The sequence below is a fragment of the Drosophila elegans genome, unplaced genomic scaffold (genome assembly GCF_018152505.1).
Source record: "Drosophila elegans isolate 14027-0461.03 unplaced genomic scaffold, ASM1815250v1 contig_149, whole genome shotgun sequence".
Taxonomy (NCBI): Eukaryota; Metazoa; Arthropoda; class Insecta; order Diptera; family Drosophilidae; genus Drosophila; species Drosophila elegans.
In genome coordinates, this window is record NW_024545513.1 from 23,457,580 (window position 1) to 23,485,323 (window position 27,744).

Consider the following 27,744-nt stretch of genomic DNA (forward strand, 5'->3'; position numbering starts at 1 on the left):
TTTGCTCAAATTAATATTTAATTTACCAAAAAGGAAAATTGTATGTCTCCAAATGTTCTTTGAAATGCAATTAATAGCCTTAATTTTATTTTTCGAGCAATAAATTTATGCCCTTTGAGTGTCTTTTAATTGGTTATATGCCATTAAAATAAATTTCCTTTCATAAATAATGATAATTTGCACGTAGCTTTAGTCGATAAAAGCATTTTTCTTCTTTCCACAAATTGATTTCGTAAAATTAAATGTTGATTAACCTTCATGCTGCACCCTGCACATTTTCATTATTTCAAAAGGTAGCTGAAAAGCATTTAATTAGCAGCTCAACGCAAAAGTTCAATATTAAATTCTTAAACATAAACACTTTATCGTTGTTTAATTTCCCCTCGGACAGCTTCACTTTTACTTCTTCATTCTGTAGCAATTCATAAAAGTTGAAAACAAAACGGAAAACTAATTTCAGCAAAAACTTAAAAAGCCAGCAACAGACAACTGAACCGATTTGCTGGCAAATCTGCTTGGCTGGTAACTCATTATTAATTCATTGTTTAACTGGGTGCCGGTTGCATTTAAGCGATAATTGAACGCTCTTCGCCGGCAAAGAAATTATCAACTCTGATTGCGCGATTCTCGATGGCTATTTTTACTTATTTTCCGTCTATCCATTTCGGTTTTATTTTATTTTATTTTTCATTTTTTTTTTTTTTTTTTTTTTTTCGTGTTTTCCCTGCGGCTAAGAAGCTTCCTGGTAGCCACCTGTCTGTTGTCTCGTTCACTTTGCCACACATATTGTCATGTGGAATGCCAATTTAAATTGTATACCCAAAGGACATTGCACATTGCACATGTCTCGACATTGCGTCGTTTCTTTTTTTTTTTTTTTGGTTGTTGCAGGAGAAGAGGAAGGTACTACTAGGTAGTACTCTACAAGGTATGACAGGATAGTTACTTCGGAAGATATATCCTCTCCCTTCTTCAGCATCTAAATGAGCATAAAGAATATACAGAAACAAATTGAGTTTTTAAAGTCGACTTTTTAAGTGCAAAAACGGTGTACAAAATTGTTAAAAAGTAAAACAAACCTTTTTAAAAGGGTAATACTTAGTTATTTATTTAATTTTGTTGGATAGTTGGGTAAAATAAAGCAAGTTAAAGATATGTGTAAATGAATTATTCATTATTTTAAGGCAACATATTAATGTACCTTAGGTAAAAATAAAAAGTTGTGAAACTAAGTACCTTTGGTGGAAATACCCTGTTAGCCTCCATTCTCTGGTTATTGGTTATTTTTTCTTTTTGAATCGCAGTGTTTTGTTGTTGTCCTGCTGCCAAGAGATTTGCCATAGTCACCGTCTTTTTAGTTGTTATTTCCTTGGTTCGTTAGTTGTCTAGGTCTTGACAGGACAACCTAACCAACCAACCAACCAACCAACCAACCAACCAGCCAACCAACCAACTACCACCTGTCCCCTCCCACCTCCGTATGTCATTTGCTGTCGTCGTCATTTACCTGGTAGTCTCGAACCCCTGCCCCCCATACCATCATAAGCCCATTCCTCTTAGCACTACTACCTCTGCCGTGTCCTGCAGGAATTTATGGGAAAATAACTTGCTGGGAATTTATGAAAACTACGACGCCATAATAACAATAATCAGACTAAGTAGTGACCGCTGCCAGACATAAACTCTGACCAGATAAACTCGTCGTCAGCGTCGTCGTCGTCGTCGTCGTCGTCGTCGTCGTTCCCCTCTATATAAAAATGCTAATGTCTGGGCGACATTTTTAATGTGAGTAAGAAGATGCCACGCCCCCTTTGCCTCCCTTGGTCACAGCTTAATTAGCAAAAATGTCTCGCGAACTTCAGAGACGACGACGACACATTAAGATAAGAGGTTCGCCTTAAGCTGATTGCCTGGTTTAGTGTTATCTGGACTATTTATAGGGCCACTGGCGGCAGTCAGACTGCCAAATGCTTGCCTCTCAAAAATATATGTACATATATACATATAGATATATATATTTAGCCGCCCCTTTTTGATGAGGCTAGCCAAGAGCAAAGAGATTCATTTTCGGCTATCGTTTTTCTAGATTTTTATGCCTTCAGCGAAACAGGCCGGCACTGAAGATGTTCCAAAATTCCACTCCATAAACAGTTTAATGGCATTCTTGATAATTTGTTAATCTCATTTTTATATTATTTTAAGGTTTTTTAAAGTCAACATGAACCACAATAATAATATTTTCTGTTTTTTAATAGCTTTTTGAAGTATTTTGTAAATGTACAAAATAAAACCTAATACCATGATTGCTTTTTATTTTTTAAGGCAATTTATTAATTGTCGAAACAAACTAGGCTTTTACTTTAATTCTAAACTTTTTAATATTTTGTAGTTAAACCAACCATTCTAACCAACTATAAACTATCTGCTTTGCCATTTTGTACCATACTTTTTAGTTGACCTCCTGCGTTGGCTTCACCTTTGCACTGCAGGTGCGTTCAAACTCCTGCAATTCTCCCAGGTGACCACGCTTCAGTGACTTTCCCTAAGCCTTTTTTCCATGGCCCTCTCGCCTCGTGTGTGTAATGACCAAAATGCGAGGGGAGCTACAAAAGGAATGACTAAACGGGAGGGGGAGGGGAAGGGGAAGGGGATGGCATTGGTGCCGGCGACATAGACTGACAAATTTCTGTTTACACCCTCGAAAAATATGCAAAAATGGCGACAGGTCGCTGGCCTCTTCCATAGTTTTTCATTCGCTTTTATTTCAACTGCATTTAAGCGCAAATTTTCACTCGTTCTTGACATTCATTTCGCCAAAAAGTGTTTGGGAGTTCTCGGGGAACTTGGAAAACTCGGGAAACTCGAGGAAATGGGGAAAGGAGTTTGGCGAAGCCGACAGAGTGACTGGCACTTGACATGCAGGCAAACGTGTTGACTTTGTCTAGGGAATTGGTAAACTGGGGGGCAAAAAGGTGGCGAATGTTGCCCACACAAAGAGAAAATTTAATTATTGCAGCTCCTTGTGATAAAGATAATTTATTAAAAAATACAGAAATATTTTCTAAGGATTTGGTGAAGTTAAAAGGAAAATTATATAGCGAAAAAAGAGAAAGAAATATAATGCTATAATAATAATAATAATAATAATAATACATATTTAGTGTATGTAATTTTTAAAAGTTTTTTACATGGCAGTTATTTCAATCTAAACTTCAAATTTAATTTCCTTTTAATATTAAAGCGAAAATAAAGTCGCCCTTTGCATATATGTAGCTATCATTCAAGACAACTCTTTTCTTGCCATCCATTCACCATTTGTTTTCCCTAAGTGTATGCATTTGTATGTGTCGCAACTTTTTTAATGAGCGCGCGCACAGGCAAATGAAGTAGCAGTGGCAGCCACCGCAACGAAAACGCAAGGAAGGGGTTTTCCGAGGCGGGTTTTCCAAGGGGGAGAGTTTTACAGTGGTGAGAGCCAACAACCGCCAACGTGTCATGGCCACCATAAAAGTTTTGTGACACTTTTTTCGCCTCAGCTGCCTCTTCATCTGGTCTTCCCTCCGTGAAAGTCAAAATCTGTGAAAGAAGCCGGCGAAAAAAGGAATTTTAATAGAAAGAAAAGAATATATATATGAAAAAAAAAATGAAATACTCTATACAAGATAGGGGAAAAGTGCAACTTTTTGCAGCTCGTAAGCAAAAACAAAAGTTTCCAGCAAGTGTGTAAACACTTAGAAAAAAAGATTATAATAAAACATATAAATGTATTAAAGGTAACAGATAACACAAAAAACAAAATCAATAGTTATAAGAATATATTACTTATTTAAAATATATATATTTTAACTATTTAATACAAACCAATATAAACGTTTTTCAAAAATACAATAAAACACTTATGTAAGTTTTGTCCGATATTATACGGTTTTTATTTATTTTATTTACCATTATGATAAAATAATATATATCATAAGATGAAAAATATAATTTTATTTTCTTAGTTTTTTTTTATGTTGATTCAATTTTAAAATTAATAGCATCGACAAGATTTTAGTTTTCCTTTTGTTTGTGTGGCATGCCACTTGAAGTGGCTTCTATTTGCAATTTGCCTCAGCCTCTCCTCCAGCACTCTGCTTTCTTTATTTGCCCGTCGTCAACACACGCGCAAAATGACAAATTAATGCGACGCTTGCCTGCTTGCCTCCCTGCCCTCGGCCACGCCCCCATTTCCACACCGCCCCCATCTGTCTGGTGTCGCCACTTGGGTGGGCGTTGCGTAAGCGCAAAAATTGTTTACGACAGCCCCATCCCCACTCGTTGTGCTCTCCATATACATATAACTATAAATACTTTATAAGATCTTGCGGCTGCTTTTAGGAGATTCGCTTACGTGGTGCTTGTGGTGCGCGGTGGCGCCCTCTGGCGGCCCGAAATCAAACGAAAAGTAATGGCATTATGTTTCCAACTAATTTGTAATGTTTTAACATGAGCTATATTTGGATTGTAAAATAAAAGAAAATGACATACTTAAGTAGGCACATGTATGCGCAATTTTTATTTTATTATAAGATCATTGAAATCTTAAGGAATCAGTTTTATCTATAAAAAAAATCTTATATTTTGCTTGCCAAAATTTAAGCGCTTCTGTTTAGTTTTATTAGTATTTAGTTTTTCCGTACACGATTTCATTTTCCGAATACAACTATTAATATCCCACTTCCGCTTTTCAAGTCCAAGTAATTACATCACTTATCCAATCGTTACTCAAGTGCGGCTTCTTGAGTTTTATTCAGTTTGCATCTGGAGTCTCTGGTAAAGTCGTAAATCTAGCCCTGATTATGCCACATGATCCTCAAAGTTTGGGCATCGTTTTTGATCCCCCCCTCGCAGAAATGCTACTCAGACTGCCTGCCATAAATCCCATCTCCTTTATAAGCTTATCTTTGGTGCCCCAAGTGCCACTTCCCGGCATTTCAACACCCTCGGCGGAATCAATTTGTTTGGATTCCGAAAACTAAAAGCAAAGCTCAAGTGATGACTGTCAGTGCCCCTCGCCGTATGTCTGCCCATATATCATAATGACGAGGATCGCTCGGAATCGTTCTGTTTTCTGTTTTCTGATCTGTTCGCCGCCGGTTTTTGGGCACTTTTTTTCAAGTGAAAAATCTGTACGGCACACATTCCTCATTGTTTGGGGGTGTCTGGGCTTTCTCTTTTCCAAATTTTGTGCCCTGCTTGCTGGAGCCTCATCTTCTCTAATTGATTAAGCGTGAAATAATTTCTTTTGATTGACTTCAATTGAAATGAATTATTCTTTAATTGGAGGCGCGCAGTCGGTGACCGAAAAAAAAAAAAAAATTCAATGACGGAAAAACTTCTAAGCACAGTGCGTCGGCGCAACTTTAACCCATGCTGGCCAGATATGGAATGGGGCAAAAACCCCTGTCATCGATGTGAATTGTGTCTATGCGGCAATAACATTCAACAAACAACAACAAACAAACTTTGACTTTGATTTGCTTCCCTCGAAATATAAATGCAAAATTCGCAGAAATACAAAAAGGAAATATAAAATTGAGAAATAGTTTTGGCTAGGCAAAATTCGTGAGAGCCTTAATGAACAAACTTACTGATATCCAGCAGGCTAAACACTATTTTAATCACCGAAACAAATAAATCATTTGAGATATTACGGAATTTCATAGATAGTCAAAATAAAGTTTCAGATTAATAATAAATATTTAATTTATCAAATAAGCTGCATGTTTTTTTTTTTTTAGGTAGATTGCATTACCCAATAAAGTTTTGAAAATTTTTTACTATAAAATGTAAAATACTTAAATTTTGTTTTTCCATATGTTCAAAAATATGGATAAATGTGATGAATTTTGGAAAGTAGAAACTTGTTTTAGAGAAACGTTAAACCCTTTCTAAACTGAAAAAATTGTTTTATTATAAGTAACGTAGTTTGCGATGTCAAAGGAAGTTTTAATGAAAATATTGAAAATATAAGCATTTTAAAAATGCATTTTTAAGAATGGCAATTAATTACAATTGTTAAACTCACCACTTTTTCGTTGAGGACTCCCATAACTAATACACCCCATGTGCAACACCCTGTATTTAGTTTCGGGACATGTTCCTGCCACACCATCAACTCCTCCCTCACTCACTCCTTCCCTGTCTCGGGAAACCCTCGAAAATCGGTGTCCTGCCTTGCTGACTATGTTGTTGTGCCTGCTGCTCCTCTGATGCCCGTTGTCGTTGTCAAGAACAAAAATAATAATAAAATTTGCTGTCGCTGCGAATATAAACAGGCAATTTTTGTGCCGCTCCCCGTCGCTTTACCCTGCAACCCCCCATGCCCCCCCTGCCCTCCCCCCCCCAAAAAAAAAACTGCCTCAACAGCAATAGCAACAACAGCAACAACAACAACAACAACAACAACAACAACAGCAACAACAACAACAACGGAAAACAGGAGGCGATGGCAGCTGTTTTTAATGTCTGCACAGCCGCCTAATGGCGCTTAACAGTTCACAGAGGGGGCAGCAGGGGGCGTGGCAGTGGTCGGAGGAGTTGACTCAAAGTTGGAGATGCATTGAGAAAAAAAACTAATTAACTTTTCTCTGAAAGAAGCTTACAATCTTAAATTGATCAATATAATATAGTTTTTAAAATTACAAAGTTATTAAAATCTTTAATCTTTTATATTAAACTTACATTTTTATTGTATATTCTATTGGTTTTCCACATTTTGGTTGATAAAAACGTAAGCACACATTTAAATCTCTCTGTGTGTGTTTTTGTCTGGATTTGTGGCAAAAATTGAAAATCATATGCTCATCGTCATTGTCCCCTCATTTTTACCCATTCCCCCCAAAAACAGCGATCCCTTTTGGCGTTTTATGCGACCGTTAAGTGGCAAACGATTCAAACAAAAAAAAAAATTTAAAATAATGTGAAACGGTGAAAAAAAAATTTTAATATAAAAACGTTTCTTTTATTGAGAGTCAGTGGGTAGATAAACTGATGGTGGAGTCTAATCACGTAAAAATGAATTCATATGAACTCATTCACATAAGAATGAGTATTATCCTCTATAATATGAATTCATTCATATAAGAAAATCAACATTCCTCTAAAATAAAGACTTATTAGCTTTATCAATTTGATTTTGTAGCCTATGGAAAAGTTAAGCTTGATTTGACCCAAGCAAAGCTTATTCTAAAATGGAATTACCTCTTACCCCTCAATCGCGCCCATTTTCGTTGATGCCCCCAAAAACTTGCCAAGGTTTTCCTGTTTTCAAAAACATAATTTCCTCGGCACACACACAAACAAACAAACACATAGGGATGAAAAAATGCTTTCTATACAAAATGTGGAAGCCAAAAAGTTGCACAAAATTGCCAAAGTTTTGTTTGCTTATGCATTGCACTGCCCTTGTCAACCAGTCGCCCCCTAAATGCCCCCCTATCCCGCCACCTTAACCACTAAAAAATCCACCCCCTATCCCCAAAACATACACCTAATTGTGTGTCCCCCGTTTTACTTCTATTTCACATTATTTTTTTTTTTTTTTTCTTTTTTGGCTGAAAGAGGGAAAAATTATGTCAGGAGGACGGCGAATCGAGGGTGTGTAAATTATTTATGTGCCAACTGTCCTTCCCCAAGAAGCTTCTTCTTCTACTTGCGGCACGCATGGGTTAAGCCCGTCCTCCACCCCCCCATCCACCCCCTATCCCACTGTTTCCTGTATCGCTCCTTTGTGCCAGTTTATAAATAAAAATCATTATTACTCGACAACACCCGAGACTTTTGGGAGAAAGGTTAAGCCTCTCAGTCTGTTGGAAAATATATATCAAATTATTGTCGTTAAAGGCATACAATTTAGGGAAGCTTTTAAAAGTATGCCAGTTTTTTATAATCCACATAATCGATATACTAAAACAATATAAATTTAAACACATTTAGACTGTAGGATGAAAATTACAAAACATTCCTGGTTGACATAATTCGTTCTTTATTTTAGAATTTTTCATAAAGTAAAATACACTGAGACTGAATTGATATGAACTACAAAAAATACTCCCTGTGACTTCGAATATTTTTGATATTATTTTTCAACTTTAAAACCGAAATCAATGACAGGTTATAAAAAAAAAATTCGGTGTTTATTTCAGAATTGTTGACGAAATTTCTTGATGCTTTTTTTTGTGTTTCCTTTTTCGCTTCGCTTTCAGTTGGCCACGTTGAAGTTTTCGTTTGAAATTAGTACGCATTGTCCTTAATTGTTGGGGCGTTTGTGCAGGGGCTGACATTTTATGGGTGTTTGAGGGGGCTCGGTCGTATTATACATATATATACGTGGTATATAGACGAGGACTTCAGCTTTGACCAAAAGCCATTGACTTCGTTCCCTGCTGCGTGTTTATTTATTTGACTTGTGCATGTCGCTTTTGGGTGTTAACTTTAATAATTAACGGCATTAATTGCCGCATATGTCACATCTTTGCTTTGCGCCCCCATATATACCCCATTCCACATCGCCACGGGCCTGCATTTGTCTTATATTTGGCTTCGTTTTGTTTTTATAGAGCTTTTCCCCACCGAGTCGCTCCTTTGAAATATTTAAACGCTTATGTCATTTCAACATCCCTCACAATTTCTCGGTGTATTTTCTATTACCCAGTTTTCTGCGCCTCAACTGCATAATTCATAAATGGGCTAAATGGAAAATTATGCGTTTCTAGGTCTTTAATTGACTGGGTTGACTTTCTAACTAATTTGGAGGGTGTATTTGTACAGTGTTTTAAGCTCAAACTGGGTAAAGCAAATCGATATAATACCTGGTATAAATTACTTGTGAGCAAATAATATGGAATTGAAGATTTGCTACAGTTTGTTTTCATAGTTTTCGAAACATCGAAATAAGTTTTCGAATTTAGACTCATAAAATCAAAATAAATTTATCTATATTTCTAAAGCTTAACCTTTTTATACAACAAACCCCCAATCGCTTTATATTTACCACTCCAATTCTACGACCACCCAACATCAATATTTGGTATAACAATGTGATGGGCATATCTTTGGTAACTTTTTTTTTTTGTTAAATGTAAACTTTTTCTTTTATATTTATTAATAGAGGTTCATTAGAGACGCCAATAAACCGGTAAAACCTCAGCTCGTCCCCCGTCCGATTTGAAAATGTTTTGTTTATCGTTCAGATGCGAGTTTGGATTCGAAATGTTTTGTCCCCTAATGAGAACTAATGAATGCGTTGGAGTTGGGATGCTCTGCCACCGGTTTTCCTTTATTATTATTATTTTATGCGATCGGTCGGGCTTGTGGGTTGCACAACCCACACAAGATGAGAAAACCGAAGACTGAACCGATCGAAAACTGGTCTTCGATCTGCTCTGATTCGATTTTGGGGAATGACAAATGCATTTGAGATTAGGATCGGAGATCTTATCGGGCCTCCAACTAATGGGCTTAAATGTGATGACAATAAATTGATTTCATGATTATGGGAATTCGATTTGAAATTTATGGATGGTAATAATGCAATTTGAAGTCATTTAGATGTGAAGATAGTGGCATATCTCGGTTGGAATTAAGATATTTAAAGGTGAAACGCTAAAGATAAAGATATTTGGAGTGGATTATAAAAAAGGTCATTTGGTTTATGGTATTGAAATTAGTAGCGGAGAGATCGTGATATCAACTTTAAAACCTAACAAAAACATCGCGACACACCGTGAAGTCACATCTCAAGTACAAATATTTATTGCTTTTCAAATAAGCATTTTAATATCCTACACTTACGGGAAATTTTCCAACCCCAGCCTTATTTTTCACACTCCCTCCTCCGAGTTGAGGACATCAAAAAGAAAAACTTCTTGAATGCTTCTTGTTTTGCTTTCCATTTTGTGGCTTCTGTAAAGTGTTTTCACAGAGCGAGAGTAAACGCTTAAGGCGCTTATGGGAAGGAAAAGTTCAAAAATCTCATTAAATACAACAATATAAACATGCAGCAACAAGAACAATATACTAAATATTTATGCCCGACTGTAAAAGTTCATTTTTTTCGCTTTGCTCTGTTTCTCTCCCTCTCTTTCTTTCACTATGTGTGTATCGCATTTGGCTTTCCATATAAAAATTGTGTAAAATAATAAAAATAATTTCAACGACAATACAGACACAAAGCGACGCACACACACACACACACACACACACACACGCATGCAACACATTGTCGCCCCAGACGCCATTTTGGCTTTGTTGTTGCGTGTAATGGATGCCGTTATGTGCAGAAATGGAAGAAACGAGATTGGGGGCGGATTTTCCAGCGGGGGTGTGGCTTTTGGGGATCGGAATCGGGCTTGCGATTCGCCTTTTTGCATTACTTCGACTTGAATGCGTTCTGTGCAATGGCCAATGCACATTCGCTCCTCGCTCCGCACCCCGTCGCATAAATATAATTATTTTGTTATAAAAATGCATTCCACAGAAGAGGAAAAAATGTGGGGAATTCCTTTATGCGACACTTGTCCTCAAGCATTCCTCGAATACGAGAGGGAAAATGTTTATTACCCCGAGACATTACCCTCGGCAACCTATTTCCACACCTCCAAATCCACCTACCATTCAAGTGCTTTTTGGTCCTTTCTCTGCGATTCTCATAAATATGAGTTGGCTGCTATCGAATGTTGGTTGAATTGCTGGTTCCTTGGAAGATTGGATTTGGTTTGGGACTTAAAAAGGGTTTCAATATAAAATATACTTGCAAACTTGTTAATTCTATCAAATTTTAAAATTATATTTAGATTTTCTTAAGAAAAATTAAAATTTACTCTCAATATTAAAAACTTTAGTAAGCCAATTATTACTTTTACTACACCCAAAAAAAAAAAAAAAAAAAAAAAAACATTCAAAGTTTAGTTCTAATAAAGTGTGTCTTAAAGACAAACATCCAACAGTATTAAAATAAAAGTATAAATTCAATACTTAATAATATAACCCTTGTACATTTTGGTTGCTTTTCTATACCGAATAGTTCAAAACTTCAGTCTAAGGCTCTGTTTTTAAACCACATGAGTTTTATTTTTATACATTCCTGGTATTAATTTAATACTTATCTTATTAAGTCATCTCTCATAGCTTAAAATTTATGTAGTTTCTATGACAATTTTGTTTTTGTGTAGTTTCTAAAATATATTGTTATAATTACCCAAAATTTTTTATAACTTTTTAAAAATCAATAAAAACTTCATAAATGATTTTAAATAGGCTCTAGTGCTGGTATCTACCCAAATCCCCCCCGTATCGATTGCTATGCATAATAACTGAAATTAATCATATATTTCTTCTTTGTTCTCATTGCAGTTTTTAAAGCTCCCACGTTTCAAGGAGTTCGACTTGTTAAAGGAACACGCGCAATTATTGCTACAAGTGGATTGGGAATAAAGGTAAGTCCGCCCAAGATTACAGCCCAGTCAGCTGACATAGGCATTTAGATGGAACACCTATGTTCTTGTAAGATCCCTGCCCCTTTCAACGATTTTCCTACACTGATAAAAATGCTACCGAAATTGATTTGTTGCTAAACATGATCTAATGAAAAAAGGAATTAAATTATGCAGAAAGCATTTACTTTAAGAATACTGCCACTGAAGTTTCAATGAAATATTTTAAATAAAAATACAGAGTTTTTAAGACTTATTTGCTATGCTGTGTAACGCCCAAAGCCTCCTGTCCTTTCTTCACGTTTCCAGTCAACTGATTATAATAACACGATTTATCAAATGCACGTAAATTACAATAAATTAAACACGAAATTAATATTAATGACAAAGGCAGTCGCTCACACACACACACACACACACACAGCGATTGTCTGTGGGTGGAAAAGGGGGTGTTGGTTGTGTGGTGCTGGTGGTGGGTGGAACAGTAGATAAACGGAGACAGACAAACAACATAAATACATGCAGGCAATACACTCGTATCTTGTATGTTTGTGCAGAGACAATTGCCAAATTAAGTGCATGCCTCTGTTCCAGCCACGCCCAATTCATAACTGGCCCCCAATCCTCCTTGCCTCTGAATTATGTCTGGAATTTTCCCCTCCTCGACCCTACTTGTGCCATCTTAAATATGAAAATCGTTCTTTTGATTGCAAATTTGCCTATTTGCATTGCATTTGCAAGCCCGCAGTTAATAAGCTTCGGACATAATAGTCCAAACATAGATGGGTAGGGCACACATACAGTGGTAAGGATATGCGAACAGTGAAATCCAACAAATGGCCAAGCGATTGATCAGGGCAACCTAACGGAATGAGGAGCAAATGGGGGAGGACGAGCAGTAGGAGGATTCTCAGAGGAATTCGATATGCAGCCGCAGGAAAAGGACTCTTTATGGCTCCTCAGCCGATTGGAGATGTCCAAGTGAATTCCATGTTAATTCAGTGATTGCGAATCGCTTAACATCCCAGCCAGACAAAGAGAAAATAAATGAAAAGTTGTGATTTGTGACTTGAATGAACACTATCAGACTGAAGAAAAAGCAATATTCATAACTCTTCTACTATCTTAACGTTTTCTTAAATAAGTGAAATTTATTTTCATTATATATTTTTTAGGATCTGAGTTATTGAAACAATACAAGCAAATCTCCTGAAAACATAACATTTTAAACTTATAAAGTTTTGAGCAAAAATTATCATAAAATGCATTAATCTTTATAATTTTGCGCTCAATAAAACATAGGTTAGCAAAGAGTCACCTTCCTCTGATCAGATATTTTTCTATACATGTATATTTTAAGAAAAATACCTACTCTTTTTAGTTTTAACAAAATTAAATTAGGATTGTTCTACATTGTGGTTTAGTTTATTTTAATCACTGTATATTGATCTCAAATATTCTATTAAAATCTAATGAACATTATTAGGAAATATCAATGACTTTCCCACCACTTTCTTAATAAAGTATATATGATTAAAAAATAACACTTTGGATGATAGTTCGCTGTTCCATTTCTTAAGATACAATTAATTAATTAAATTGAAATTGAAATGAAATAACTTTCGCAGCTTTTTTAACAACACCAACTAAACGGGCAATAGGTAACACTCACTGAGAGTCACCGTTTTCATTATCTGTGACTTTGCTGCCTTGTAGCCGTCCCTTCGGCAGCTCATCCTTAATTGCGATTGTTGCAAGGACTTGCACAATTTTGCATATTTGATGAGCCAGCCAGCCAGCCGACCGGGCCATGTGTGTGTGTGTGTGTGTCGGTTTGTTTGTCCGGGTCTCCGGGTCTTTCGATATCAGAGAGTCGACAGTGCTACGTACCTGGCCTGTTGAGTTGCAATTTGGCTAACAAATTATGCAGCAGCAGCAACAACTACAACAACAACAACAACAAAGCGGCACTACTGACCCAAAGGGAAAGGGGGCGTGGCATTATAGGGGCAGGGGCGTAGTGTCCGTTGCCAGCGCGTTGACTTTACGGCCCGTCCGCCGGCCTCATCCGTCCGGCCCTGTTAAATAATTGTAATTTATGGCACTTTACACAAATAAATATATGGAAATCAATAAATTTACCCCACACACACACACACTCACGCACACACACTGAGAGAGACTTTCCCCATGGAGTTGGGCCTCGGCCTTTGGTTTTTGGTTTTTGGTGCATTGCAAATTGCTTTTTGCTCTCTGTCCGCTTGTTTATTGCTTTTTGTGGACTTTAACAATTATTTTATGTTGTCACAATTTAAAAAGCTATGGAGAAAAAGTGAGAAATGGGCGGAATTCAGGCGGGCATTCAAAATTAATTTTTATTCCTTATGCTTTTTCATTTTTCAATCATAGCATTTTGATATATCTTTTTTTTGCTTTAAATATTTATATGTGGACAGTATTTTGAATTTCAATTGCGGTTTTTTGGTGGCCAGGGTACGCACACGTCCGTCTATATGTATACACATGAACATTGTAATAACTCTGTCAATTTGAGTGGTTCAGGTGGAACGTTTCACATTGTGTTATTGTTGTTACATGGGCTTTTGGTTGGGTTTCTGAGATTTTATAAATTTATGACATAAATTCCAGCACATTTGCTTGTGTTTTGTCATTACTTAGAGTGACCCGCCGATTGTAATGAGTAAATAATAAAAATGTGTAATTGTGCTCATAAAAATATAATTTATCAAGACCAATTTAAAGCGATAATTAACACAAGATTAATAATATTTAAACAACAACATGCGGGAGCTCAGGAAAGGTGGTCAATTTTGATTAATGATTTAAAGTCAGACCCTGTTAAATGCACCATTTTAATGTAACCAGACTTAAATAAATACAGTCAAATAACAATTTTCAACCCTGTATTGAGTGGGGAATAACACTCTTGCATCTAAATACAATATCTATCATTTAAGTTAGTTAAGCCAAAATATCTTCTATTTGTTTTCTATTAAACCCAGCACTCAGTTTAAAATGCAATTGACTTGTAACTTGAACACGACAAATCAATTTCGTTTTTGATTCCGATTTCTCAAAGCTCTTAATTAAGTCGATTTGATTTGAATTCCGATGGAATTTTCATTCGATGTATATAGTATTGGTTAATAAAAACTGCCAGTGTTTTTTATAGTTACGTTATTTTTTTGTACAAAAACTAATTTTGTAAATTGCCCTCGTTGAATTTTAATTCAATTTTCCTTTGCATATGGCAGAGGGGTATTAACAAAACAAAAAAATCGACGGGAAAAAAATACATTTTTCATAAATATGTTTGCTTATGACTCGCTCGCTGCCCCGCCCCTTTTGAACAGACGTATATAAAAATTTTATGTTGTGTTGATTTTTGTTTGGCTTTCCTCATTTTGTTTGTTTGCCCGCGCCCGCGCCCGCTCACTTGGTGCTTTTTTATGCCGTTTCCTTTATATTTTGTCATATTGAAAAATCGAAATTAATTAAATTGTGTCAAAGTTATTAAATTTTATTGTCATTCGCCATAAATAAACAAATGTCGTGCGCAATACGCTTTAAGCCTATAAGCAGACACCCCGCCCCGCCGCTCGCGCAACTCTTTCAATTAGAATTTATAGAAATTTATGATTGTTTATTTGTAATATTTTCCTTTTTTATTTTGTGTTTTTTTTCTGTTCTTTGCCGACTGTTTGTGGGCTTGTTTGGTCGCCTATGCCCCCCTTTCACTGCCTGCCCCCCCGATTCCGTCCTCAACGAAGCTCGTTAGTCACGCGTTCGGTTCGCCACCGCCTGGTGTGAAAAGTAATTATGAACGCTTTATGACAGCCGGTCAACTTCATTCGATGTCCATTAATTTGGCCACACTTAACTGTGTTCGTTGTTTTCTTTTCCCCCGTGTGGATTTTCTTTTTTGCTTGCCGCTCGGGGTGCGGAAACTCTTTTGGGGAACTGGACAGAGCACTCGAAGAAGGTAGTTGCTTTATATATTTTGTATCGTTGAAATTTCTCTTCAAGTTTTCAGAACTTTAATTTAATCGTTTCCCTTTACAGTTTACAGTTTACAGAACTTTAATCTAAGTTACTTTTTATAAAGTCTTATATGTGAGGAAACTTTGGGTGACCAGTCTCATTTATGAGTAAACTTAGAGTGATGACACACATTAAATGAATAATTTAGTGTAAGAGATTCATATTTTAGTCTTAATTAAATGTTTTTCTTTGGTATATGCTCAAAACTTTATGCTAACATGCAAATTGTCTGTTGGTTTCCGGAAAATTAATTGATAAATTTTTAACTTGAAGTTTCTGTGAAATGGCATAGTGTCAACTTCTTGTTTGGAAAATTTTCAGAGACCTCAGATCGTGAGCTTTGATTGCATGCCAACTCCTTAAACGACGTCTTACCTTTATCGTCTTTGTTGGTTTTAGTTTTATCTGTTGTCTCAGCTGGACACCGAAAGAGACGGGGCGAGAGTGAGAGCGGGATAGAAAGGGCGCGCCCCGAAATTCCATGGCCGGTCGGTCACGTATGATGGCCCAAAATGTGTGGCCAACTCTCCAATACTCCCCTAACTCAGCTTTTGGGCTTCCACCTTGACTTGGTCTTGGATCTCGTTTGTTTGTATATGCTTTTAATAAAATTTATTACACTCTCACATGACGAACATCGAGCCCCCCCTCTCCCTTGCTCATACATATTTGTCTAATAGAAAAATTATGACCCAAACACAAACACGGGAATTTTTTCCGAGGAGAAGGAGGAGGGCGTTAATTTTTATTATGCATCCCCCGACTTCGTCTGTCTTTCGGCCCATAATTATAACATAAAATTTTTATTGAAATTTCTGAGGCATTTTCATTTTGGTTCTTTTGGTAGGGGTCAAGTGGCGATGGAAAAGGAAAAGGAACCACACAAATGGAATAAAAGTAATAAACATTTATTTCATTAATTTATCATTGCGCACAGGCTGGTTTGCGCTTGACAGGGGATCGGATTGAAGTGATGTCATTATAAATGCATATACCAATCAGGCTAATTTAATTTACCATAAATTCGACAACCGCAAAAAAGTTCAAATTGACACCAAAAATGTCCCGACTCTAACAATAATAATAATAATAATAATTATAATATCAGCACAAAGCCCGGCCAACCAACAGCGGTTAAAGTCAACTAACAAGTATAATAACAATAATTTAACTGTCAATTTCAGCAAACGGCAAATTGAAAATCCAAATGGGAATGAGCAACGAAAAAATATGTCCATGCATTTTTCATTTTACTCATTTGCTGTTTGTGTAATTTCAAACTAATTAAACGGAAAAATATTGAAAATAACACAAAGGATTGAAACAAAGGCAGGGAAATTACGTAATGCAAACATTTCTAGAGTTTTTATAGGCGAAAATATTGAAAAAGAAAAACAAAAACATTTGAGGCGTGTGGTTAAATTTAAGAATACGATTTGATTTAGTCTGAATCGTAGTTTATTTATTGTAGCTAGACAAATAAACAAAGAAACAAGTGTTATGTATACATATAAAACTAAATAGGTTACGGATTTATTGGCCTAAGTGTTTTTCTCTTGCCTCATTTCTGATGTGATGGCAATTGAAATCAATTTAAAGGTTATTTAGGATCACATTAGTTGGCCACTTTAGTCCACTTGTTCGGTGCCCCCTTCTCCGTGAGTCCTTTGGCTCTGCTAAAATGCATCTTGTGTTGTTTCCATCAAATGCCAGCCGTTGGCAATGCACAACACACACGCCAATGGGGCATTAGCCAATGGCTCTTTATCTACCTTTTAGCAGCACCCCCTTACCGCCGCCCTTTTCGCCGTCCCTATCCCTGTATGACCCCCATTCAAACCCCTCACCTACACCCCGAAGCACTCTATACTGTCAGACCGTTAAGTTTTTAATGAAATATTGCCAGGGCGTTATTTGTTTAATGCGCCCCATCAAACACAAGCAAGGAGTTTGATGGAAAGGTGCACGTTGAAAAAATATATAAATAAAACTAACAGCAAGGTTTTCTGATAAACATAATTGAATTGTTAAATTGTCTTTCTTTCAAACATTTGAGAATACATTTTTATAACAGCCATTACACGTCCAATGTTAATTTAGAAAGACCATCCTTGTTATAAGCCATTTATTTGATAATAACAATTAAATTGTTAAATTGTCTTTCAAACATTTGAATACATTTTTATAACAGCCATTACATGTCTAATGTTAATTTAGAATGACCAACCTTGTTAAAAGCCATTTTAGTGAAACCAGGCTTCAGTGAAATATACACTTGAGCTTTTTAAAATAAACCAAAACTTATCGTTACTTTTGTTTTGGGAAGACTACTGCGAATTTAACTTTATTTTGTTTTCAATTTGGCTGGCTTTTATACACTTTTTAAGAAAATTAAAGAGGGAGTTTTATCATGTGCGTATTTTAAAACACATTAAAACATATGATATCTTTTTCCAGTCATTTGCCAGAATTTGTTGGAAGAAAACAATTATAGACAACTATTTCTGCAACTCAGTTGACATTTCGCGCAGTGTAGAGTGGCGAGTCCGTTCGTTGTTGGCCATTTTAACCCGCAAATGGCTCTCCTCTTTTCTTTGGCCGCGTGTGCTCTGTCAGGTGCCGGCTTTCAATTTGCTTTCAATCGCATTGAAATAAAAAGCTGAAAGCGAAACCGCTAACGGCCAAACCCGCAAGAGACACGCAAGAGCGGCAGAGAGAGAGAGAGAGACGATGGGCGTGGCGGGGGCTGGAAATGTTAATAAATTACGGCCAGCAGAGATTATTGTATGCGGAATGAAAAATTATGCACCACAAGCGCGCCCGAGCCTATGAAGGCCTCTCATGTGTCACGATAGAAAACAATTCAATGTGTTTCCTTTTTTTCCGCCTTTAATTTCCCGTTTATTTATTCCCTGCCGCCGCGGTGTTAAGTTCTCAGGTTATTCGATGTGGGAATTCGGTTTGGATTGCGTACCGCTCCTTCAAACCAAAAAAAAAAAAAAAAAAAAAAAAAAAATGTGAAAAAATTTGGACTTCGACTCTGACACGAAAGCAATAATTAAAAATCTCACTTTTCATAACCGGCAAGTTGTCAGTTTGATTTTTTTTTGCCACTTAACGATCAAATGTGGCACTGAGAGAAAAGTTATGGAAAATACAAATTAAAAAGGGTTTCCCCGTCTCAACTTAAAATATTTAAAGCAGTTATAGATCAAATTTGGCACTGAGAGAAAAATTATGGAAAATAAACTTAATATATGTAGTTGACTTTAAAGGATATACATTTTATACTTGAAACATTTTTGCACGTTTTGAAAAATGCTGGAAAATATGGCCTTAAATTAAATATTTGAAGTGCGTACATAGGTGACATAAAAATGTCCTCCTTTTATGCAGGTAGGTTTGTCAGAACTGTAGTTTTTCATTTTAATTTGAAATATTAAAACCAGATATAAAAGGATCGTATTTTTAGTATCCATTTTTCCCCAATTTATTAAGTTAAGCATTTTGTTTCAGTATCTTTTCGAAATGCAGCTGTGGTCCATTTGGGAACGACTGTCTTGAAGTCGACCATTGAATTGAATGTTCAGATGAAATTATAAGACAGGCGAATAGAGAGAGAGAGAGGGAGAGAGAGAGATGGCTGGAGGGGGCTATGCTTGGGGCTCGAATATATAAAGTCCGGAACACTTGACAGAGCCCTGGGACTTCACTCCCCCTCCCCACACTCCATTTCTCTCTCACACGCATATTTCATCTTAGCTGTCTGAATTTTTGAAGTGATTTCAAAATGATTATTTTTTGACACATGGGGCAACACCTGCGTTGCATTTGCAGCTGCCTCAATGGCATAATATAGTAGGTATACACACATATAGGCAAATGACTGTGCCTTCTCTCTATCTCCCTCTATATATCCATCTCGCTTCCACACTTTTTCCATCTCTTTCCTTCTTCTTTTGCGTGCGCCTGTCGTTTGTGTGTGTGTAATTATATAATTTGACTGCAGCAATTATGTTGTTCGTCGTTAATTGAAATGTAAACGTCATCATTATGATAAGACGACGCGTCGGGGTCACCACTCTGCCACATGGCTGCCAAAGATGAAGAAGAAGAAAACGAAAAAGTGACGCGAGATGGTGAAAAACGAGAAGGGGGAACCCCTTTGTTTGCGTGCATCTGGCTGCAGAGCAACAACTCTGGCAGCGAACGTGTCAATTCCATTTTTGATGGCTTCGGCTTCACACGCTTCAAACGCTCGCCGGCGAACCGGTGAAGGTGTTAGTCACCCAGACTATTAGCGACTGATTCCCTAAGTCACTATTTAAGGATCAAATGGAGCAGAAGTCACGAATTGGGGTGTTTCTCAGGCTCAGACGTTTCGCTCATTATAGTTGCCCGGACTGCTGATGCTAGAAAATGGCACACAAATTAAAGACCAGAGTTGTCAGCATGGTAGTTAAGAATCGCAACATATCGAATAAATCTCTTTATTATACAAATAGTTTCCTTAACATTTTTACCATCCGAACGTTATTCATGGTAAACACATAAAACGGTTAACCAGCCAGAAGAAAAGATTTACTCATTTATTTCCGTCTGTTCGCTGAGAAGGTGCATGAAAAATGTAAATGTGAAAATAGCTTAAATACCGATAATGTCAGAAGGAAAAAGAGGGCTTAGGCTCACGTGCCACGCCCATCGCTCCCTAAACACGCCCACCGACACCTTTTGGCCGCATAAAGTGCCACAAAAAGTTGTGCGTCTTACAGTAGAATTTCAATCAAATTCAATTGAAATTGGAGTCTGCTACGGGTGGCTCTGCCTTTTTTTCTTTTACTCTTTTTACCCTCCCCTACGCTTTTTTTTTTGTAAATGGAAAGATGACAACCCTGGCGGCGGAGAAAGCAGAGTATTTGAGATTGTGGGAGGATGTTGGTAAGGGTGTGTGTCTCTTCTGTCCAGTTTGCTGCATTTGCGTTCGCATTAAGTTGGCAATTCCATTCATGTGACAGGCCATATGAGCAGGGCAACCCTGCCACGCCCCTTTTTGCCGTCCCCCGCCCACTTCCTTCCTGGCTGCCACTGTCTGCGTACGTGACATTTGACGGCGCCACCGAGAAGCACGTAAAAGAAAAATACTCTGTAAATCTGTACGCTATTTCGCTTCACTTCTATGGGTCCCATTCCTTGGTTGTCGTCAGTTGGGGAATGTCGCATATTTAGCTGACTCGGTGACAGTTGCAGATCTCATGGTCGATCCTTTCCATTATACATTCTTTGAATACCTTAAATTTGAGATAATTAAAAAAAAAAAATACAAAAAAAACCTGTAACACAGTGTTTACAACTTTTTCCATAAGCATTACAAAACATTTCCAAAAACAGGGTATCCTTTATCTGCAAGGCTCTTTCTTAGCCTTTTCTACTAGTTTTTTGCTCTTTGCGTTTGCCCCCTTACAATTTCTGGAGCAGTTTTTTCCCTCCGTTCAATTCGGCGTCTTTTGGTCGTCGCAGTGGCAGTCGACTTCACGGTTTTTACTTGAGTCTGAGTCCGTTCTGCTGGCCTTTTTTAGGTTTTTTTGCTTTTTTTCTTTTTCTGGTGGCATTTTCAATGGCGTTCCGCCGCCTTCTTGTATTTGCCCCTTGTTTACAACTGCGTCGCAGACCAAGCGCAAAAGTGTTTGTTGCCGCAGGACTGCGACTGAAACTTTGAGTTCAGCCCGAGACGGGACAGAATAGCGATCGAGGACGCAAGTCCTGCCATAAATTTTGCTTATCTAAACGGAAAAATACAATTTGTAATTGAAAATATTTTCGTGCACACTCGCACTTTGCACTTACATGAGCTGGAAAAGTTAAGTTTTTTCTTTTATTTTTCTTCTTTAATGTAGTTTTTGGGCTTTTTTTTTGTTGATTTCTGGCTCCTCCTCGAGTAGTTTTTTTTTTTTGTTGGCCACTTGTTGTTGGACATTTCTAATGGCCTGGGAAAAGTTTTCGCATTGTTTGCTTGCCTTTTGCCTTTGCAGCCTTTCTATGCGCTTCTCATTGAGCTTAGTTGGCAAAGTATGGCAATCTCTGTGATTGGTTTGTTTGCTCTTGTTTTTCTGATTTGTCTTTGCCACTTTCCTCTCAGTTGTGTAACTGCAGTCTAAAGTCATTGACTGCTTTAATCATTCATTGAAGAAATTCAATATATACTTTCTAAGACTAAGCTGAAAAGTGCATAGAAAAGGCAGCTTAAATATGACACCATATACGTTTTCAACTTGGCTGCCTTTTTCATTCATTGAAGGAAATTAATATACACTCTATCTGTACAAATAAAAAAAAAACAGGTTTAATATAAACATGATTTGAAATTCATTATATATCAGTTAATTTTTCATTGTGATTATAAAGTTGAATCAATGTTCAGACAGATTTCGCGATTTCCTGTTAAGACGACAAAATATTTCGTTGAACGAAATGTTGCTAAATTTCCACCGACTTTTCAAACAAAGACTCGCTGAACAGAAATGTAATTTATACATTTTCATTATGCTGTAAACTCATTTTGCTTTCTTGAAACTTAATACATGGCTCGGGTCTCAAGTTTTCCTTTGAGCCGAGCATGAGTTGTGTGGAACCATCGCAAAGATTTTGATGGCCCGGCGTTAATCAGCTTAGCGGAATTATGAGCTCGTTTCCCGTGCGCCTTTCTATGCGCTTCTCACAGTGTTTACCTCAGTTATGCAATACACACTCGTCGTTTGACTGCGGCTTAGTCACTGTTGCATAATCGCTTAATCTATTTACTGATTGACAGTATTGAGACCCTTTTAAAGCTATAATACACCCATTCCCCAGGCGTCTGGCCCAGGGCACACAAATCGTTTTAATGCGTTCTTAATTAGCTGCAGTCGCTGGATGGCAGCTGCATCGCTGTTGGCGTTTGGTGGCACTTGTTCGACATTTTCAATTGGCCGCATTACTTAAAGTGCACAGCAGCCACGTTACCCGCTTTTCCCGCTTTCCGGCTTTTCCCCGGACTCTCGGCTCTTGGCTCCTCGCTCTCCAGGCGCTGAGTAACCCTTGAAACCGCAAGTGGAAGTGAGCTCTCGCCACTTGGCAGCAGAGTTGCATTTAGTTGCCATCTGCGAGGGCTTAAGTATATAAATGTGCACTCCCTGCAAACACACATATATAGCATGTATGGCTCCTAGGATACGGATAAATCCATGTGGGTAATATTTGACAGAAGTGAAATGTGTTCTGGCAAAATCTTGGCTAAATCTTTTCTAACGCTTATTGATGGTGATGATCGTTATGACGGGAGCTCTATGTAGAAATTAAGTTGAGAGCAGATGAGTCTAAGTAATGATGAAGCTTTAGACATAAAGTTAAACGAAATCACATGTATGTATGAGTTGGTTGGTTTCAGAATTTTAATTGCTGTTCTGTTTTGTATTTTAAAAATATAGAAACATAGCCTTTTGAAATTTGTAGTTCGAGAGAGGCCAAGCGGTTCGACTCTTAATTATTTCCCAGTAAGTTATTCTCCTTGTTATAACATTAAGTGACATTTCCTAAACCATTTCTCCGCTCGAATTGCTTGTTGTAATTTTTGCAAGCCTCCGCTTGTGGCCTTTGATTTCATTCTATTCGTTTTCATTCTATTTTGTTGCAAAACATAATGAATCCTTCGATGCTGGAGGAGTTGAGCATTTTAATTGTTTGCCACTTTTGGTGGAGGCAGTGCTGCTGCAGCAAGTGCAAGTGCAAAAGTCGCAGCTTATGCCACCTGAAGAGCAACAAGTTCCGCTTGTTGGTCTGGTTTGGTCTCCTCCGCCTGCTCCTCTCCACTCCACTTGCACACATTCTGGGCAGAACTTGGCACTAGGATTACTTATATTCATATCCATATCCTTTTGCTGGAACGCAGCTGCAGCTGCCGCAAATTGCGGCACGACTTGTGGCATGCTCCACTTTTATTAACTTTTTAATGCAACAATGCCAGAGCTTTCCCCGATCCGGCTCCCCTTTTTGGTTAGAGAGTTTTGCCAGCTTTTATAAGTTTATGTCGAGCAGCTGTGGGCTTCTGTTCCCTTTTGCTTTTTGTTTTTGCCCCCTTCCTCTTTTTCTCAACTGTTTTTTTTTTTTTTTTTTTTTTTTTTTTGGCTTTTTGGTTCATCTCTGGCATGCAAATCCTGCGACCCATCCTCGCCAGCATCTTGGGCTTGCTTTATTGGCTTTTGGCTTGTGTGGGGGAAAAGTTTTGCAAATTAATTACATTTTATTGGGCTCTACTCGAGTGCGAATGAACTCGAGCCGGGCGGCAAACTTTATTTGCTGCGACCCCGCACACAATAAGCAAGGGTTTAAAGTTCACCCACTTTGCCCCAGTGTTATTAATAATAATAAGCTAATGCCTTGAGCAAAGCCACAATAACAAAAAAAAAAAATCCACGGCTGTCGTCGCTCACTGTCTGCTGTTGAAATGCATTTTACGACTTTCAAATTCGAAAGCTCGTAAAACTCAACGAAAAAAATGAAATCCGGAATGGGGAAAGACCATAAAACGTCGAGTAAAAACAGGAGGAGTGGGAAATACAATCATAGAACAAGTACGACAACGACACCCAGACCGAATGTGAGTTTTTATGGCTAATCAAACCTTTGCCACAGACAAGATAAACATTCGAAAGCGTTTCCATTGCCTGGAGCAACTGAAGGCACAGTGGAAACTGGCTGCAGATAATTCATATTTCTTTCACTGGTCTTATCTTTCTCATTTCGTCCAATAGGTTGCAGCAATCAAAACAATTTAAATTCATTGGCCTTTAAAAGGCCATTTTTACGATGGCAATTATAATGGAAAATTTGAAATGAGCCTCTAAAAATATTAAAAATTATCTATAAATTTCTTTTTTTTTTTCTTAAATTTGTATGAATTTGTATAGTTATTATATGCAGTTGTAGGTAGTTTACTTAAAGTCATTTAAATCATTTAAGCGGCTGTTTAAATTTGATACCACCTTGCCTTAAAAATATATTTTTAAGTATATCCATTAGGCTGTTCATTATTACAATTTATGGTATCTTAAAAATAAAAACGTAATGTTTAGGATTACGATCCGATAAGAACTATACTTTCAGCCTATTGTAAAATTGTAATGTTTTTTTTTTTAAATGCCACCTTAAGCTGAATGTTGTTAACTCTCTATAGGCGGGTACTCTTAAGGGTTGCTCTTCATAAGCAGACACTCGTGTGTCCCTACACCTGTTGATAAAGATCAGAGTCCATTATTTTGGGTGGCCCTTGGGTGTAAAAAAGAGTATTTCAAAAAAGGTAAATATGAAGTGTAATTTTGATGATGATGCAGTTGGGTCCAAAATAAAGGAGGGGGCTCGAGCAGCCAGTTGTTTATGATGCGTTTACGACACATCAACCAGGACACGCACACGTGATGGAGAAAGGTGGGCGAAAGCACGACGAGATCGTTAATGGCGCCCAACGTGAGGCTCGCATGGTAATCGTAAAACAGACACGCGCACCCCCTTTTCTCCACCCAACCTCCCCCCTCCGCCTCTGGCGTGTGATAGTGGTGTGGAACAATAACAGCAACACGAAACACGCAAAACAAACGAATGTAAACAACAAGAGATTTTTCTACAATGTTTTTTTTTTCCCGCACATTTTTCGGCTCAGCTTTCACCAAAGTCCCGATTTTCTTCTTCTTCTTTTGTTTTTTTCGTTGGTCGCAGAGCATAAAAATCAAAAAAAAAAAAAAATAAAAATAAATAAAGAACAGAGGAAAAAAGTGAATTTATTTTATACGTTCACTGCTCGTAAAAATCAATGAAAACATTTGTCAGGACAAGCTTTTCTGGCTTGATGGCCCACCTTGCCAATCTGGCAGAGGTATAGAGGTATGGGGCTACTGGGATCGGGGGTAGAAGTTGTTCCAATGAAATGCCTGCGAAAAGTTTTCCCGAGCCAAGTTTCGTATGAAATTTGTAGCCACTGGAACCGGAGGGAAAAATAAGAGGAGCCAGAAGCGGGGAACTATAAAACTTGAAGTTTGAGTTTCTTTGAAACTGTTTTCATTTCTTTATTTATTTTCGCTCTCCTTCGTCTGCCTTCGTTCTATAGGTGGAAAGGAATGTGTTTGATGCAAGCCAAGTTAATTGGATTAACACTGAGGCTCGCACACACACACACACACACACGCACACACACGCAAGCACACACACCCAGTGTTGCGAAATTCGATTTATGGTCAAAATGATTTAATTGCCAAACATGCTCAAAAAAGTGAAGACGAAGAAGCTGCAAAGGAAATTTTTCTATTTTTTCTTTTTACAGTTATTGTTTGGCTTTTGCAGTTTGGTAATGGAAGTTCAAAGTGGGATAAGGAAATTGCAAAGGGAGATGTGTCGACAAATGGATCTTGGGCTGGAAAACTTTGTAACGCACTCAAAAACTCATTTCAAGTGCGAACTGTCTCGTTGAACCATCAGTTGATGGCAAGGGTTTTTGGGGTTTTGAGTTTTATCAAATTAAGTTTCAAAGAAATAGACTTGAAGTAATCGACAGTGAACTATTTCAAACGCTTCCATATATTTTTGTTTAATATTTTAATTTGTTGGTTGCAATCAAGAATAATGCCCACTCAAAATGTTTTTGTTTTTAAAGCGAATCGAACTCGAAATTTTAATTTACCTTAAGTGAAAAGTTGTTCTTGGCCAAATTTGCGTAATTAAAATGTGTTTCCTGACTGAAGTTCACTTGAAGACATGTACCAACTCTCCTCGAAACCCATCTGCAGGCTTCCATTACATTCCAACCCCACCATGCCGTGTAATTTGGCCATCCCCCTCCCCTCCGGCCACAGAAAAAACTCATTTCGTGTAATTAATTAAAGTGACCCCAGGAAAGGTCAACAACAAAGCGGGCAAAAAGGTACAATACTCGTACTGCTGCTTACTTTGCGACTACTTCTGACACGGCTCAAGTGCATCAAAGTCGGAGGACCATTCGGGTCTGTCTGGTAATTTGATCAACTCACTACGCCCCTGACCGCCCTACCATGTTGCCCCTGCCTTTTGCCTTTTTGTTTTAAGGACATAACACATTTTTCCACATTGCTGAGCTCTTCGTCGAGCGGTCGAAGGTGGGCCAGCTAATAATTTAGTTAAGTTAAGGGACTAAGTCAGGTACGGCTTCCCCGTGTTTCTTCCACTTTTTGTGCACCTTTCCCCTCCTCCCCCAGGCATATGGAAATCGGAATCCCATCAAATGTAAGCGTGGCTCAAGTTGCCATCGCCATTGCCATCGCCATCGGCTTTTGGTTTTTTTTATGCCTCCCCGTACACGAAATAAAATTAGCTCAATGAGCATTTGTGCAATCAAGTGATTTTTAAACAAGCAAACGAAAGGGGGAGCGGGGTTTTGGGGGGTCGGCTCAACCCCTGGGACTGGGTAGGTATGGGTATGGCGAAAGGGTTGTGTCGGTGATATACGCCACGGATACGGGCGGAACACAAAGCCCAACCTCAACCTCAACCTCAACCCCTTTGGGACGGCGGGCTGTGGCAAATAAATTTCACACATATTTGCACACTCATACGGGGCCGAGAGAGTGTGTTCAATACTTTTTTTTCTCTTTCTCTTTTTATTTATTTTTTTTTCCATTTCATTTTTTCCTCATACACAAGGTCGTGTCGGTTGATTGTAGTGGAAACGAGTGTGACGATGGGGGAGATCCAGTAGGGGAGTTCCCCTGTACAGTAGCTTTCAAAATAATAGTATTAGGACAGCCATTTCCTATACTCACTGTTTGAGCAATATAATAGAGTTAATTATCTGTTTAAACACTTAAGCTAAATCAATTTTATTTGAAAGGGAGTAATTTTTTTAATGTTTGTAATCAATTCAAATGCTTTGTAATGCTATTATTTTAACCTTTGCTGTGCCTTGTAATCGCCTCGGTTCTACATGTATCAGAATTCCTTTCCTCCGCTGCAAATTCGTTTATCGGTGGGCAAACAGAGCACCCCTTCCAATGAAGGAACATGACTCATGACACAGTAGCCCAAAGAAAGGGTTACTACTCTTAAGTCTCAGCTGCGGGTCTTCCGTCATCCGAACCCAAAAGTACAAAAAAAGGAGAAACGAATGAGACCTTTGCATGTAGGACTTCAGTTCGGTGGCGGTTTCTTTTGA

At 37.8% G+C, this 27,744-nt stretch overlaps 1 protein-coding gene across 1 annotated transcript in view; it reads left to right on the plus strand.

Annotated features, from left to right (window-relative positions):
* The window catches only part of LOC108134844 (hornerin), a 96,277-nt gene that overhangs the window by 40,723 nt on the left and 27,810 nt on the right, over positions 1 to 27,744 (plus strand). Inside the window, exon 3 of the mRNA XM_017255305.2 lies at positions 11,395 to 11,477. The gene's annotated coding sequence lies outside the window, so the exon portion shown is untranslated. The remainder of the gene's footprint in view (positions 1 to 11,394; positions 11,478 to 27,744) is intronic.